The following is a 17,114-nucleotide window of genomic DNA, read 5'->3' as shown; positions in this document are numbered from 1 at the left end:
GACCACACATTTGATGTGCGCAAAGGCGTTTTTTCGTGCAGTGTAAAACAGCGCACGTGGAGGTCCTCATTCTGAACACAACTGGACAGCTTGAAGCTGAAAGACTGCGCAAGCTGTCCCTATATAAAAGGTTGAAACGCTTGAAAAAAGTATGATGTGGTTTTAAGGGAAAATTCCCATCACCCTTGTCACAAGATCAAATGATTATGCTTCCTGTTGTTCTAAAAAATTTGAGCACATTTTTTAGGGTCACGCCACGCTATTAAAAAATATATTCAAGACAGTACCGAATTCGGTGAAAACGTCAAGACCCATGAATCACACCTGGTTGAGTTACGTTGATTTTATGCCTAATCTTATACAAGCTACTATGCAATTGAAATAAGATCTTTAAAAGTTAGGAAATTAATTACAGCCAAAGAAGTTTTCAAAAGTGCTTAATCATTCGAGGTAAGGGAAAACTCCCTGATGAATGACGTCACACCCGGTTCTAAGAATTCATCAATCATCTGAATCATGGCCTCCGTTTATTGTTTACCTGTAGAGCGCTTGTTGTTTAAAATGATTTTTATCCTTTATATGTTCAAAATACTAGCTCCACTGGTGTCTTGTGAGCTTGTACCCGCCATGTTCGACCCAGAGACAAAGCAAGTTTACTACAATCCGCAGACACAGTCGCAGGCCAGCGCTGCTAACAAGGATTTGGTGGTGACCGTAGCTCAAGATGTCAAGATGGAGTCGAGCAGTCAAACAAGTAAGTCGGAGAACTTTGGTTTAAATGTTGGGTTTGGAAGCGGAATACCTACGTTGGGAGTAAATTTTAACAAAGTTAAAGTCCACCAAACAAAGCAAGAAATTCATCATCAGGCCCAGGTAGTGATAAAGATCCCGGGGGAATGTAACGAGGGCTGCAAGGAACAGGCCAATCAAGCATTCAAGCTGGCAAACAATGCGCTTCATGGTGGATCAAAGCAGAACAAGATCAAATGACCAAGAGCAGCTTAGATGAGCGGAGGTCTTCTTGGAGGCTGATCGAATGTAGCTATAAAATGTTTTACATGCTCCTTGATAGTCTGAAGTGGAAGTATTTAAATTCTGGAAATATCTGAATGAAGGTCGATCATGTACTACAAGAAACTTTTTTTATAACAATAGGGCGGCATTGGCCGGAATTTTAAGAAATTGACAAGGACGCACTTGGTAGATGACAGTTTGGTCTGAATACATGTACATGCGTAGTACAGTTTAAGCCCAAAATGCCTGAATGCATACATGTATTGTACATATAATTCATGTTATTAGTAGACGTCAACATTAAATTGTGATCCGGTCCAGTTTTAGCAGCGCGGTTTTTATTCCATTGTAAGTGATCACTCGATCACAAACAGCCGGTCAATGAGTCTCGACTAAAAATTAGACGTTCTTATTAGAAAAGGGAGTGACCGGGAGTGTACGCTGTTGTTTGTCTTTACCTTGAAAATAAACACAGCGCCTGGGGAGGACAGTTAATCTCGTACCCAGATCTCCCACGATTTCGACATTCCCGAACCAACTGAGATCAGGGTACGAGATTAGAGGACGGTGTAACAGGGCTGAGATAGGGCTAAGTTGTCCCTTATTCTTATAATTACTTTCGAATCATCTCATTTCCATGAAGACCTAACTTACGAACGGTTCCTTCTTCTTCCGAGGGATAGTGCAGCGACTTGCATGTGGAATACGCGCTTACGTTGCTGCGATCGTTGCGAAAAATAGAACGGACAGGAGCCCATCGGCTCCTGGAACGGACCTTTACCTTATGGATACCTCACAAAAGCTCTGTTTTTGCGGGTCTGGAAAAGGAAAGACTGGCGGGGAGGGGGTAGTATAACCGCAAATAAGGGACATCTCAACCTCACCCCTGGGGTGATGGGTGCGGGGGGACCGGGAGCCCTGTGGACAACTCGACAGACTCCCAAAGTGAAGCGAGCCGAGCGCGGTCTGGGGAGGAATTTACCCTATGCTTCACACAAGCTACACACAGGCTAACCACATTCTCGTCTTTTTATGCAGTAGCTTCGATCATCACAAAAGCAGTAGTAAATAGGTAAGTACTTTAGTAGAATTAACACTAATGTTTTGCAAAAAGCCGTTGGAAGCAAACTCGAGCGTGAATGTTGAAATCCTGTGAAATCGCTTGGCAAAAAACCTGAAAAACTAAGCTTCACCTTCAGCAGAAGATTATAAACTCACTCACATGCACCTCGTGGATATTAAATTAAATACAGTTAACTCCAGGTAACTTGAAGCTCGCGTTAACTCAAACTAAAATTGATTTCTCCAGGATTTACTCCATACATTATTGTACTCAACTCTCGATAACTCGAACCTCTCGCTTTTTTAAACTCGAAGTAGTTTTTTGCAGTTTTTTACCCCTTAGGCGATGAACGTGCTTGTCTTGTCGTACATGGAGTTTCTTTAATTTGTGGGGCATTTATAAGTTGACGATTTCAAATCTAACGTGTCAAAGCTCTCTGGAAAAGGCTATTTCTGTAAAGAATAATTCATTGCGACTTCAGCATTAGTACTGTACAAAATTGCACTGCAGTATCATACCATGATATTTTATATGTTCTTCGACTTCTTCTTTCGCTTTGCAAATGTTTTGTTCAGTACTGTATTCTCTTCAGATCTGTTTTGTTTCATTTGCATAGCAAAATATTGTTCCGTCTTCACTCTTTCTTCATAATAAACCGTAATTAAGTCCTAACATCAAAGAACAGATTCTCCTATCTTGTCCCAGACGTTTCTTATTAAAGAACTGGGGAGAAGTCATTGAAATATCAAGAGAATTCACTTTGGGTGATGATAATTCTTTAATTCTCATGACGTCATGTGTTGAATAAGCATTGATATTACATGGAGAAATTTTTGGGGCCCCATGATATGGGATGGTAGATTTGGACACAAACTTATCTTCCTAAACCTTTTTTTTTTTTATTGTTACAAATAAAAATTAATACAGTCGACTCCCAATAACTCGAGCTTCAAGGGAAATTGAAAATGGTTCAAGTTATCGAGAGTTCGAGTTATCGAGGGTAAAATTATATGGAAAATGACCTGAAAGGAAATAAAAATTGGTTCGAGTTAGTGGGAGGTTTGAGTTAGCGAGGGTTCGAGTTATCGGGAGTCGACTGTAAGTTGTTCTTTTGTCTAAACATAAGGGAAGCAGTTAAGGAATAATAATATGTAATGTAACGTTTTTGATTGCAGATAGTGTAAGACAAGAATTTCAAAGGAACAAAGAAAATGGATGGGAAATCAAGAGAGTGGCTGAAACTGTATTACTCCCCGAGCAGATGGAACAAACGTATGTCTGCAGATGCTGTAGTTGCGAATCATGTGAAAGTATGTAGCGATTACAGTGAAACTGCACGGCAAAATCTGAAAAGTGAACTGGATGTGTCATACAGTGCAAACAAAGCCAAGATGGATATTTTTTATCCCACAACCACGGACCTGGATAATTCACCAGTCATTTTGTTTTTTCATGGAGGTTACTGGCAGGAAGGGAGTAAAGATATCTATAGTTTTGTCAGCAATTCCTGGACACAAGCTGGATGCATTGCAGCAATTGTTGGTTATAACCTCGCACCAGAAGTTAGCATAGATGACATGATCACTGAAACCCAAGCTGCAGTAGAATTTGTTGCTAAGAAGTTCCCTAAATCAAAGATGTATTTATGTGGCCATTCTGCAGGAGTGCACTTGTGTGCCATGATGACAGTGGCAAATTGGAAGAATAGTATGTTTGTTCCGCAAGCCATCCATGGTATGGCTCTTATTGTATGTTTATTACTTGTATGATAAGTTAAATAATAAAACTATATGTTTATCATGTATGGTTAGTATGACTAGTATTAACATTAAAAACTAAGTGAGTCAGACACTTAAGTTTTTCCATAAAGTGAAACTAAGCAGACCAGTACAAACTGACTGGGAAATTGACAAACCTGTGTGTTGAATAATAATTCTTTTAAAGAAATTAATCAGTGATGTTATTATGTTATAGATTGTGAAAATCTAAAATCAGATCAAAACAGACCACAATCCTCTAGAGTCTATCGCCAAGAAACCACGTGATAGGAAAACAAAACGCCTACAAGGTATGCTCCTCAGAAGCCTGACCTACGACATAGACGTCCAGTGCACCCCTGGTCATACCCAACATCTGGCAGACATGATGAACAGATCATCTCCCCCAGCCGATGGTCAGGCAAACCCCAGTGAATTTGAGTCTGTCAATACGGTCCAATTCCTACCCATGCGACAAGAGAGGGTACAGAAAATCCAACTCGAGACTGCAAAGGATGAAACCCTGCAACTGCTTATGAACACCATACTGAAGGGATGGCCTGAGGATCGGTCAAAGATCTCACCTCAGCTGACCCCCTACTACAGCATGAGAGATGAACTTAGTGTTTAACATGGGCTGGTGTTCAAAGAGGAGCGCCTTTTTGCGCCTCAAGGGCTCAGGAGAGCTGAGATAAAGAAAGACATACGTGCGTCTCACGCTGGTGTAGAAGGCTGTTTGGGGAGAGCGAGGGAGAGAACGTGTACTGGCCTGGTACGAACTCTGAACTCAAACACTGGACCTCAACGTGTGAACCCTGCAGATTCTTTGAAGTTTCTCCTGGGAAAGAAACTCTCATGAGTCATGACATACCGCAGAGGCCTTGGGAGAAAGTTGCTGTGGACCTCTTCATCAGAAAGATTGCTTGGTGACGGCCGATTACTATAGTGGTTATTGGGAGCTGGACCGGCTACATAACACAGATTCTGGAACTGTGGTCAGAAAACTTATGGCCCCGTTTGCAAAGCATGGGAGTCCGTGTCAATTCGAAATTCGTTAGTGACAATGGCCCCCAATTTATAGCTGCAGAGTTCCAAAAGTTTATAAGAATGGAACATTGAGCACAGGGTTACCTCTCCTTAGATTCGTAAGGCTAACGGCAAAGTAGAGGCTGCTGTGAATTCCGCTGAAAAACTCCTCCGTAAAACTGCCAAAAGTGGCAATGACTTCTACTTGGGACTACTGGCTGAGCACAATATCCCATCACAAGGCATCGGAAGCAGTCCAGTTCAGAGGCTCATGAATAGGAGGACAAGGACATTACTGCCCACAACTGGTTCTCTCCTGGAACCAAGAACCCTGAGCTCTAGTAACGAGAGAGAGAAGCCGAAAGATGTTCAAAAATGGAAGGCTCGATACTACAATGCTGATGCCCATGACTTACCTGAATTGAATGAGGTAGATACTGTGAGGCTGAAACCGTTTGTACTGGGGCAAAAGGAATGGAAGAAGGGAGTGGTTGTTAAACGACTTGACGAAAGGTCATATGAAGTTGAGACAGCAGATATATCTTCCTATAGGCGCAACAGCGCCCATCTGAAGAAGACCAACAAGTCACGCCCTGAAGCAACCAGTGGTGAATCACAACAAATACCAGACAGAAAGACCAGCAAGCTGCCTCCTGAGGAAACTTTTACTGAGCCAACACGTATGTCAAGCTGCCCTGACGAACCCGATGGGCCCTCACCTACGGTTTGCGAGTATTCTTCGGAAACGGATCGTCTTGGTTTTCTCGCGAAACATCATTCGATTTCAGGCATCAGGAATCAAGAATCAGGCACTAAAGGCCTACCATGTATTGAACCCTATACAAAAAGCAGAGAGAGCCGGACTCAGGGACTAGAACTGGTCAGGAAGATTGGTCACTAAACCTTCGTACCTTAAGGACTTTATTGCATGACCAACCTACAAGCAACTTGTGAACATTGCCTGTTAGGCTTAACACAGAACCTTCTATTTGTCGTGAGGGATTGAACATTTACTGTAACGGGGCGGACGTTGATATCAATCAATTCTTTCAGTTTTTGAATTTCTTAACAGCGCCGCATCGGAGAAATGCTTTATGATAACGGAACTTCCAGGCATCTATCTTTCACAATTGATTTATTGAACTTGAAAGCTCGTAAAAACTGCTATACAACGAGCAGAATTTGGCTATTACTATAAATCTACGCTAATCGAAACGCCCCCAACTCGAGCAGGCGGGGCATGCATATACATAAATCTAAACAACACAAATAATCTTAAGCGTAACGAAACTGCTTTCGATTAAGTGTTATACATTTCGAGGTCTAAACAAAAAGGATAAACGGCGTATCATACCTCTATCCCCGTTCTATTACCTATTCGACGATCGTTGCATCAGTCTGCTTCTTACATGCGCTTATAATGCATCAGTCAATTCCAGCTGTGCCCATCCCCCCCAGGCAATAGTGGGGCATTTTTCCACACTGTCCATCCCGGGGGTCGGGCATTAGCCTTCCACCCAATTACCCCAGGGCATTTGACCATCTCACTTTTTTTCACCCTACAGCATTGTCGCTTCCTTAATGACAAATTCATCGGCAAATACAGTAAGTTTCGTATTAAATACGTCTAGATTGGACATAAAATGGGACGCTCTACGGGAAACAAGACCCATCTAGGACTTAATTTGGCCTGAATTAGCTTACATTTTACTGAAAGTAAGACGAGAAACGAAGAAAATAAAACATTTTTGACATGTCTGAGCTACCACCCCGGGGCATTTGAACAACTATTTTGTCCCGGCGGTGGGGCCTTTGCCAGTTTATTTTCAAAAAATCCTAATTCCCGGGGATCGGCCCGGGGGGGAAGATGGGTACTGTTGGAATTGACTAATGCATAACTTCCACGTGTCGGAAAGGAAAGCTAATGCCGACAACTAATCGATATGTCACATAAAACAAAGAGGTATTGACGGTCACGCAATCACAACAAGAAACCGCATTCGCTACATTTATTACCAGTTGAAACACTTTCACACATAGTGTCCTGTCTCATTCATGTTCCAGTTTTCTTTTTTTCATTTGTCTACCCATTTTATATTGCGGAGGATGTGACATGAAGCGTGACATGTATTACGTCAGTCACTGATTTCCCGTATGTAAAAGTAAGCGAGAGCATGTGCTCGCCATTAAAAAAATATGTAGCTTGTTGTCGTGAACTCAACGTTGTATTTTCGAGAGGACGTCTTGATACATTGTATCGTTGCAAATAATCGCTATGCTCGCGTGTCCGAATCACCAACATGATTTTCGCGAAGAGGGTTTCAGTGTTGTGACGATCTCGGTGCACAGCTCCGTCAAATGGGTCACCAAGGACAAAAGCAGTTTTCTAGGAATCACTGTTTCTTCAAGCAAAGATCAGGGAGCAGTAGAGATCAACAAACGAATGTTGATAAAAAGTGCTGTGACAGTGTGTTCCAAGTGCCGAATGGCTACAGGAATGGTGTTCATGACACTCGAGCAACTGAAGCAAGTCGTTGCCCTGCAGCCTGCTCTACAACCGCTTCTATCAAAGGCTATTGCGGCACAGTAAAAGCAGTATTGCAATTAGTTTTTGAGGACTGACTGATGAAGACAGTAAACTGAAAACGCACCAGGACGAGATACGAGAGAGATGTTATTACTGAAGGAAATGGGTCAGTTAAAACTTAGCTCAAAATGGAGCTGTAGGACTTTGCTCTTTTACTTTAACAGAAAATTAGACTATTTTTGGTGTAGATATTTCGAGATAATGAATAAAAGAGTGTGCTCTGATAAACAAGCTGTCATTTGTTAAGCACTTCCTACTAACATAGTTATGACTGGTCATAACTATCACACCCGTTTGAAAACAATTTGTATTAATTTTATTTCGTTAAATAAACGTGAATTCAGCCAGCAACCAGGTACATTATTTCAGTTTGTGGAGTCATTTTATTAGTGAATAGTGGTTATACATCAGCTTAACTGGCAAGATTGCAGTAATTTGATTTTACATTCGTCCAGACACTGACTATCCTTATTATAACCAAGTGAACATGTATTTTTCCTGAGAACGTAGGTATTGGCTAACGATGCTAGCTCCTCTTGGCAATGCAGAGGTATTACATGCTACCGTCAGTGTATAAAACATTCAAAATAGTAAACATTCCACAACGCTGAGCACTGATTAAATTTGCATATTTTCCAGCATGTAAATAAGTAAAAAGTCATCCATCTGGATGCTAACTACTCAGTTTAGAAAAATATCAGTCCTTGAAGGATACATTTTCAATTAAAAATGGCGAGAATCTATTCAGACAAACGCAACTTTCAACCCTCGTGCCTATTGCAGCTACGCTAAGAGAAAAAACGTCCCTTTGATGTGTGTTAGAGTTCATCCCTTGGATCACCTCCGCTGAAGAAGTGTTGTCCACATTTTCTGCAATATCTGTCTTGAATTACCGCCACGCCGTCAGCAAAGTGAATCTCAACAGGTTGTTCAGCTTCCACTATGTCATGTTGTCCGTCAGCGCAAGGAGTAATCTTTTCCACTCGATACGAATCCGCCGTTAAAATGACTCTAGAGTAGGCCACCTCATGTCTGAACTCTTTATAAGTCTTTCGAACTTTCTTGAGTCCTACAGCTTTGCCACCAGCTTTCAACACAGACCTCACTGGCTTCTTTACAACTTCCCTGAACACTTTCTTTAACAGTGGCATCGCTACTTTTCTGAGCACGTTGTTTTCAAATTTGTGCAGGACCTTGCCAATGAATGCAGAACTTTCATCCGGTGTTGAGACAAGAACTAGCAAGCCACATGAACTAAAACAGCGCACGTGGAGGTCCCGATTCTGACACAACTAGCCAGCTTGTAGTTGAAAGACTGCGCAAGCTGTCCTTATATAAAAGGATGAAACGCTTGAAAAAAGTATGATGTGGTTTCAAGGGAAAATTCCCATCACCCTAGTCACCATGGAGATCAAATGATTGTTGTTTTCTGTTGTTCTAAGAAATGCAAGCACATTTTTTAGGGTCACGCCACGCTGATTAAATATTCATTAAAAACAGTACCGAATTCGGTGAAAACGTCAAGACCATGAATAATACCTGGCTAAGTTACTTTGATTTTATACCTAATCTTATACAATATATACTGATGCAATTGAAATAAGATCTTTAAAAGTTGGGAAATTAATTACAGACAAAGAAGTTTTCAAAGGTGCTTAATCATTCGAGAAAAGGGAAAACTCCCTGATGAATCACGTCATACCCGGTTCTAAGAATGCATCGATCATCTGAATCATGGCGTCTTGTGAGCTTGTACCCGCCATGTTTGACCCAGAGACAAAGCAAGTTTACTACAATCCGCAGTCACAGTCGCAGGCTAGCGCCGCTAACAAGGATTTGGTGGTGACTGTATTTCAAGACGTCAAGGTAGAGTCGAGTAGGGAAACAAGTAAATCGGAGAACTTTGGTTTAAGCGGAATACCTACGTTGGGAGTGAATTTTAACAAAGTTAAAGTCCACCAAACAAAACAAGAAATTCATCATCAGGCCCACATAGTGATAAAGATCCCGGCCGGGGAATGTAACGAGGGCATTAAGCAAGCATTCCAGCTGGCAAACAATGCGCTTCATGGTGGATCAAAGCAGAACAAGATCAACTGACCAATAGCAGCTTCGATGAACGGAGGTCTTCTTGGAAGCAGTTCGAATGAAGTTATATAATGTTTACGTGCTTGTAAGTCTGAAGTGGAAGTATTTTGTTAGTAATTCTGGAAATATTTGAATGAAGGTCAATCATGTACTACAAAAAACATTTTTTTATAACAACGCTTGAGGCTGGCATTGGCCAGAATTTTAAGGAAATGTTAAGGACGCACTGGATGCAGTTTGGTCTAATTAAATGTGTGTTAGGAGAGAAAATCAATAGCTTATTGTAGTTGCTATAGTTTTGAGGCTCTCGTTACTGAATAACCTGAATTGACTATTGGAACTTTTAGCACGCGTAAGAACAAGCCATATTTAGCCTAGTTGCCAGACATTGTATTCAATTGTTCTTATATAAGATTATATTTAACCGCATTTTTCGCAGTCCATTATTGCACATGTAAACAGTTTAACGTATAATGGTTAGTCATAAGTATATCAGGGAATTGCCAGTCATTCGTTCGCTTCCAGACGCGAGGACGCCTCGATTTAAGGAAGAACGAATCAGTGTTACGAGAGATTTTGCGTTTCACTTTAATACGTTTGGCAAGCGCGTTTCAATAGCTTTGCATTGGAATAGAATACATAATCAGGCAGTAACAATAGCTCAGTGTATGTATGATAGGAATATTTAATTAACTCAGCATGTGGACACGAGAAGTTGTCTCCTTCGCATTAACAATCGATTTGATATGTGTTTCATCGCTCGATATTTTACTTGTTTTCGCTTTTGCTGCTTCGTATTTAGCTGCTTATGTTATGTAATTTTCACTTATAGTCGTTTGCTAACATTACAACCCAGCATGACTTTTTCAAACAAAAGCTCTTATTTTAGTTTATTCTAGTTGGACATACGGCTTGTCCATGTGTAACGGTACATTGTACTTTGTTCGACCTGTAATCTTACGACTCAGCAATTCTTTTGAGGTCTTTTGATGTACCTTCTTTTCCGCAATCAAAGTTCAATATTCTTTGTTAAGGATGTAGTCCGGAAAAGTACTCTCCTTATAAGGAACTCTCAACAATTAAGCGCACGTGAAAGTAATATATTCTTAAGTAACATGTTTTGTTCTGTGCTCGTGAGATTGCACCATCAAATTTTGTAAACGAAAGATTATCAAATCACGATAGCGTTGTCGATAAGAGTTTTTTAGGGCTAATCTCCGCTGTAAAGCTGTTTATGATGTGCTGTCTTTTACAGTGCAACGAACTAAAACGGGACCACCCAACATTGATCAGCCAATCACAGGTGACGTTTACAACAAAGGAGTCCGGCTTTGGTAGATTGTAAACCAATCAAAAACGAGAACATTTCTTTAAATTTCAAAGTGTCGGTTTTTTTGGTGGCCCCGGTTGAGTTCTTTGCAAACGTAAGGATTTCTAACCCCGAACATAAGAATTTGTAACCTCCAAACGTAAGAATTTGTAACCCCCAAACGTAAGAAATCTAACCCCCGAACGTAAGAATTTGTAACCCCCACTGGTATTAAGTGCCGTCAATTCTGCCTATCAAATCTGTTTTTTTTTATTATTTAGACTGCGAGCGGTCTCTTTCTTGTCCAGAGTACTATAGCGCGCAATGAATCTAGCGAGCGGCGAGGCCGCGAGCCACCAGTTCACTTATACTGTAATTTCCAAAAGTCACCGTCACTTTCTGCGGTGATCTGAGGAAAAATGTACGGCTACTCACAATTTTTGCCCATTGTTTGTTTGCTTTTTCATCATAGTATGAAAGGGATCTACATTTTCTACGTGGATTGGTTGGAGAGAAAAATCATTTGCGCATTGGCTTTTCCAACCGGTTTCCCGGGAGTTGAGCCACTTGCTTTACACGATCCCTGCATAGAGTGACTCTTTATTAGTTCAACGGCTTCCTACGGGAAAAGCATAAAGAGTAGACCAGGTAGATCCCAAAAATTCTAAAGTGGAAAGGATAGCCTAAGCGCAACGAGCCAAAAACGACGAAATTTTCAACAGCCTAATCCCTCCAGACTGATGTTCGTTCCGATTGGTCGAATTTCGTGACGCTCACCGCGTGCAGAGTGGCAAACGGGTGTTGATAAAAGTGAGGTAGTGAGTGTCCTCCATGATCAACTGGTTCCTAAATCATGATTCTAAAATAAGTTTGACATGGCGTCTTTCGAACATATTGAACAAGAATACAAGTTAGCAATGCTAACGGCTTTAATAAGAACTTTATAGGTGATGTAACCTGTATAATGATCTAAACTGCAATTTTTCTTGCATTTAATATTATTTGTCAGCAGCTTTTAACAATTAACTTTGAAGTTGCGCATTGGACGACTTCGAAACATTTATTCATTTGTATTTTCCTGCGGATTAATTTTACAGTTAGTTTAAAAATTGCTTATTCTCGTGTTACCTTATTGTAGGAAATTAACGCTTGTGTTGATTAAGGTATTCAAAAATAACGCGACTAAAATAAACGCGAAATGAATAGAAAATTACTTCGAAATGATGGAAATTAATACGAAAAATGAAAGGATGTAAAATTTCAAATCGAAGAAAATAATTTACTGAGGAAGTTATCTCAGTGAAGCCAAAAAAGATCCTCACTAATTCAAGGAGGCTTAGAAATACCGATGACCATTGCTGTCGAGTAGAGGAGGTCTCATTTTCTGTGCACGTAGAAAAATTATGGAATCGTATAATAGATTACAAATCTATCTTGCCCGAAATCCATGAGGTAGATGTTGAAAAGTCCTCGTCGAGAGCGACCATGGACCATAAATATTGTAGAAAATTTAGCCAGCTTAATTTGTCAAAGATTCAAATAAATTACGCGTTAAAGGAAAGCTATTGGGTTTTTTTTTCTTGGTGTCAAGAATGTCTGGTTTGGATCCAGAATGTTGGACTGAAATGATGCAAAGTAAGGTTGCGGACATGAACGCTTCACTTAATTAACAGCGAGTAAATGAACCTTTATAAACATTAACATTTACAATTCGCGTTTATATAATGGAGCAGTAATTTCCAATAATAAGGTATTTTATTCTGAACCCAGATTCTCCTTCCCCGCCGATTTCCAAGTCAAACCTAACAAAAATCCCTTCCTTGCCGATTCAGGGCCTTATTTTGATTGTTTTAATTCTATCCGAAATACTTTCGCCCATTTTTTCATTTCATAATTTTGTTGGGTAGTTGCCACATCGAACACAGCGGCTCGACTTCGTGTTTGTGTGTTAATTCTCTTGTGGTTTTCCTTTTTAATCTGTACTCTTAGTTTTGCTTTTGTTTTTCCTTGGTGTATTGAAACTGTTGAACGCACAATTTTTAAAATGAAATTTTAAAGTTCAAAGTCGGTCCCGAATTTTTTCAATTGGTTTACGGACTTGTATATATTCTTTTTTTTTAAAAGGAAGGCTTTAATGATTTAACATAATCGTGAACACACGAGTGACAATTTTTTAAAAAGATGCACGAAAGGTTCAAAACACATTTTGTTTCAGCTAAAAGTAATTAAACCACGTATTTTGTAGCTTCGGCTCTTGTCTAATAAGCGTTCTAGGATTAAGCTAAACGGCTCAGACCAATCAACGACACTTCTTTTAAAGCCAGGCCTGTCTCTGTTTGCTTAAAAATACCAGATATACCCAGGAACGAGTCAAATGAAGCCATATTGCCCCTGGGTTTGTTTACAATTGGATTGCTTTCTTCACCCATCATCACACTGTTGAACGCGATAGTTATAATCGTTTTCAAGCAAAGGAAAGAACTGTGAAAGAACTCGCGTATTCTGTTGTCTAGCCTGGCCTCCTAACAGGTGTTATTTTCATACCGATATGGGTCAGTTAGATTGCTCAGAATAAATAGCATTTTAGTTTTTACTGATTTCGGAAATCGATCCCTCACAGCAGATGGCCTGAGAGAACTATGGTGAATTACGGAATCGCAAACAAAGTAACAATCCCCCAGTCTTCAATAATTTCCATCAGTTGGTGAATAACGAAGTTGTGAAAAAGGTAAGGTTAAAATATAATCAGTTAGGTCGGTTATTATTGCATTGCATGCAGCGAGTGTAAACGGTCTTGTTATTTCGGTTTCTGAGGTACGGTATATTTCCTCCTTTACTTCAATTTCCGTTTTTGCCGCTTCGTTTCGGCTCTTGCCTCTTTCAACAAGACACGGCTTTTCGGATAAATTAAAGCATAATAGAAAGAGGTTTCATGGGTTAAAGATTAATTTATGTCAGTTTTCTGTTTTTTGCATGGTGTAAAGTTTTATATTTCGCAATGTTAGTCTTTAGTTTTAATAGTTTTCTAGTTTGCTAGTTTTTTCGCTTTTAATTGAAGTTTTGAGGGGAAAAAACACGCGTTTGAGTGTCTTCCGTGCAAACAGGTGTACGAAACGCATAACGCTTGTGTCAACTTGTGGTAATAACAAAATCAACAATACCTTCGAAACAGTTTAATACTAATTACTTCAACATATATACCTCTCCTAAAAGGTGGAGAGTTTATATATATCTGGCGGTACGTTTGTTTTCTGTTGGATTAAATTGAAACTGCAATTAGAACTGTCCACGGCTGCGGTAAGATTTTGAATGAAAAAAAAAAAAAAAAATAGAACCGATAGAATCTGATGTCACTAACAGGAAAAAAAAATGAAAAAAAGCTGTTGTTCTGAACCTTTAGATGTACTACATCAACGGTACACAACGGTTTAATTCGGTGAAAATCTGTTCTGAAGGAATAGGCTGAGAAATTCATGCGTTGTGTTGTGCAAATTATGTCGGCTTTACTGCCCGACACTTACACCAACGCATCAGTAAACACCGCTATTCTGCTATCGGAAACACCTTGTAACACAACAAGGCAACAAAAGAGCAAAGATCGATCACCTCTTTAAAGTCGTAAATAAATGCAGAAGCAAGTTTGATTGCCTAATATTCGAGATGCTGTTTATAAAGGACATCAAGCCTTCTCTCAACACCCAAAGTGACTCAATTTGCGCCAAACTTTTCAATTGACACTTTCGTTTCTTTTTCTATTGGTTCGTTTTGTTTTGACGTTGGGTAATATACCCATTGGACACACAAATATTTTATTGTTTTTACGTCTTTATATATTCTTGTTTTAACTTTTACCTTTTTGACTTGATAATGGCGTTACTCTGAAACGTCGTCCGCCTTTTAGAGTTTTAAAATGTTTTTAAAGAACCCTTTAGCGTTTAACATAATAATAATAACAATAATAATAATAATAATAATAATAATAATGATGATGATGATGATGATGTTAATAATAATAATAATAATAATAATAATAATAATACTAATCATAAGAATAAGAATAAGAATAAGAATAAGAATAAGAATAGGAATAAGAATAAGAATAGGAATAAGAATAAGAATAAGAATAGGAATAAGAATAATAAGAAAAATACTGATAATAATAGCGTTCTTTTGGGTGTATCATTACATAAGAGTTTAGTAAAATGGGAAAATTACTTCCTTGTCTTTTCGAAGGGACAAAAATGTCGTTGAGAGAACGAAATAAAAAAAACCTAGCATTTTTGGAGAGCCATCAACAGTTAGAGAGTCCGAACAGATCAAATTATTTTAGCGTACATAAATATTCACAAACTATACACAAGCGTCCTCATCGACATTTTGAAGTTTTCTTCTTAAATATTCTCGTTGGTTTCCCCACTGCATCAGAGGTGTTTATCCGTGTATGGCCAGGCCACCGCCTGTTCCAGGCTCTCAGACTGACGAAGAGCCTCGTAAAAGGCTAAAATCGAGCCTGGAACAGGTTGGACGACCAATTTCATTCCTCTTTCGTTTTGCGTTGTGAACGATTTCATATCAAGCATGTTAGTACATGGTTTTAAGTTATACCGATGCGTGCTTAACGTTACGACCGGGTCTTTGACTGACAACGAGATTGCTGTTGGCTTTGTTTTGATGCAAACCTCAATGCATGATCTACATATTGAAAGCAATGCGGTTTGTATCAAAACAAAGTCACCCAAACCTTGTTTCCAGTTCAAGATTATAATACTTTTCCCAATAAAAGTGTTTATGAAGTGCCATCTACTGATGAGTAATTTGTTTGGAAGCAAAGTTCATGAAAGTGGGTCACAACTAATACAAAAAAGGATCATCTTTGCTTCCACAAGGCGCACAGAGACGATTGAAACGGCAAAATACGCTGTCTTTAGGGCTAATCTTCGCTGTAAAGCTGTTTATGTGCCGTCTATTACAGTGCAACGAACTCAACTGGGACCACCCAACATTGATCAGCCAATCACAGGTGACGTTTACAACAAAGGAGTCCGGCTTTGCTAGTTTGTAAACCAATCAAAAACGGGAACATTTCTTTAAATTTTAAAGTGTCGGTTTTTTCGGTGGCCCTGGTCGAGTTCTTTGCGCTGTAAAAAGTAATTTTCTCGTGCTCTGTTCATTTGTTTCTCCTGCTGTTGGTCACTATAATGAATACATAAAATGATTTTCAAATTTTGTCGTCTTCAAGGTTTCTTTCTGTTTTTCTGAAACGCAGTTGGCCATGCAACTTTCAACCAAACAAACGCGGGCGGCAAAACAAGAACAACAACAACAAACAAACAAACGCTCGCTAAAATATATTTTAGTCCGCTGAATTCCCCATTTTAGCACGCAAAATATGTCGCAATGCCCGACGAAATTATCATAATAAGATATTTCATTTTCAACAAAGATTCTCGTTCCCTGCCTCTTTCCAGGTACTTTCGCCAATTATCTCATTGAAGAATTTATATTGTTTGAAGGTTGGATTCTCGCCACATTAAGAACACAGCGAAATAAAACATTTCGCAGATTTTTCATTTACAGTTACAGCTTTGCGACTTCGTATCTGTCTGTTAAAGTGCGACTACTATTACCGGGGTCACTTACAACTGGCCAATCACTTCACAGTAGTATACAAACAGTGAATAATTTCAAACTTTTGTATCTTTTTTGTTGTTGTTGCTGTTTTCCGTTTACTCGTGATTGGGTCAATCGGCTTTGGTTAAAATTCTTTGTTCTTGTCTCGCAATCTGATTGGCCAGTTTTAATTAAGTGACTCCCGCACTATAATTCGCTTGTGGTTTTTCTTTTCAATCTGTACTCTTAGTTTTGCTTTTGTTATTGTTGTATTGAGATGTGCATAACGAAGCTTTAAGAATGGAAAAATTTTCAAGTCCAAAGGTTCCCTTTTTCTCAATTGGTTTACCGACTTGCATAACTTTCCTTTTCAAAAGAAAGGCTTAACTACTTCACAGAACTCTGACAGACAAGTTTAAAAAGGCCGGACGAAAGGTCCAAAACACATTTTGTTTTAGCTAAAACCTAACAAAAATCTCGTATTTTGTCACGTAGTTGAGGATTTTCTCTAAAAAGCCTTATAAGATGAATCTAAAAGGACATAAACAATTAACGACACTTCTAACGACACTACTTAGTTGGTTTGCCGACTCGATTGTTTTCTTTTAAATAAAAAGATTTACACAGTAACTGATTAACATAATCTTGACTGACAACTTA

The 17,114-nt window shown here is 39.3% G+C and overlaps 1 protein-coding gene and 1 pseudogene across 2 annotated transcripts in view; one reads left to right on the top strand and one right to left on the bottom strand.

The window, feature by feature from the left end:
• LOC146487749 (uncharacterized) overlaps nt 1-17,114 on the bottom strand; it is a 101,962-nt gene that overhangs the window by 14,187 nt on the left and 70,661 nt on the right. The window lies entirely within an intron of this gene.
• Nucleotides 1,878-3,983, top strand: LOC146487753 (kynurenine formamidase pseudogene; annotated as a pseudogene). Its single transcript, XR_014867791.1, has 2 exons — nt 1,878-2,086; nt 3,253-3,983. The product of XR_014867791.1 is annotated as a kynurenine formamidase pseudogene (transcript).

This window comes from Pavona decussata, unplaced genomic scaffold (genome assembly GCF_977016875.1).
Source record: "Pavona decussata unplaced genomic scaffold, jaPavDecu1.1 SCAFFOLD_13, whole genome shotgun sequence".
NCBI classification, from domain to species: Eukaryota; Metazoa; Cnidaria; class Anthozoa; order Scleractinia; family Agariciidae; genus Pavona; species Pavona decussata.
This window is presented reverse-complemented; position numbering and strand designations above follow the sequence as displayed.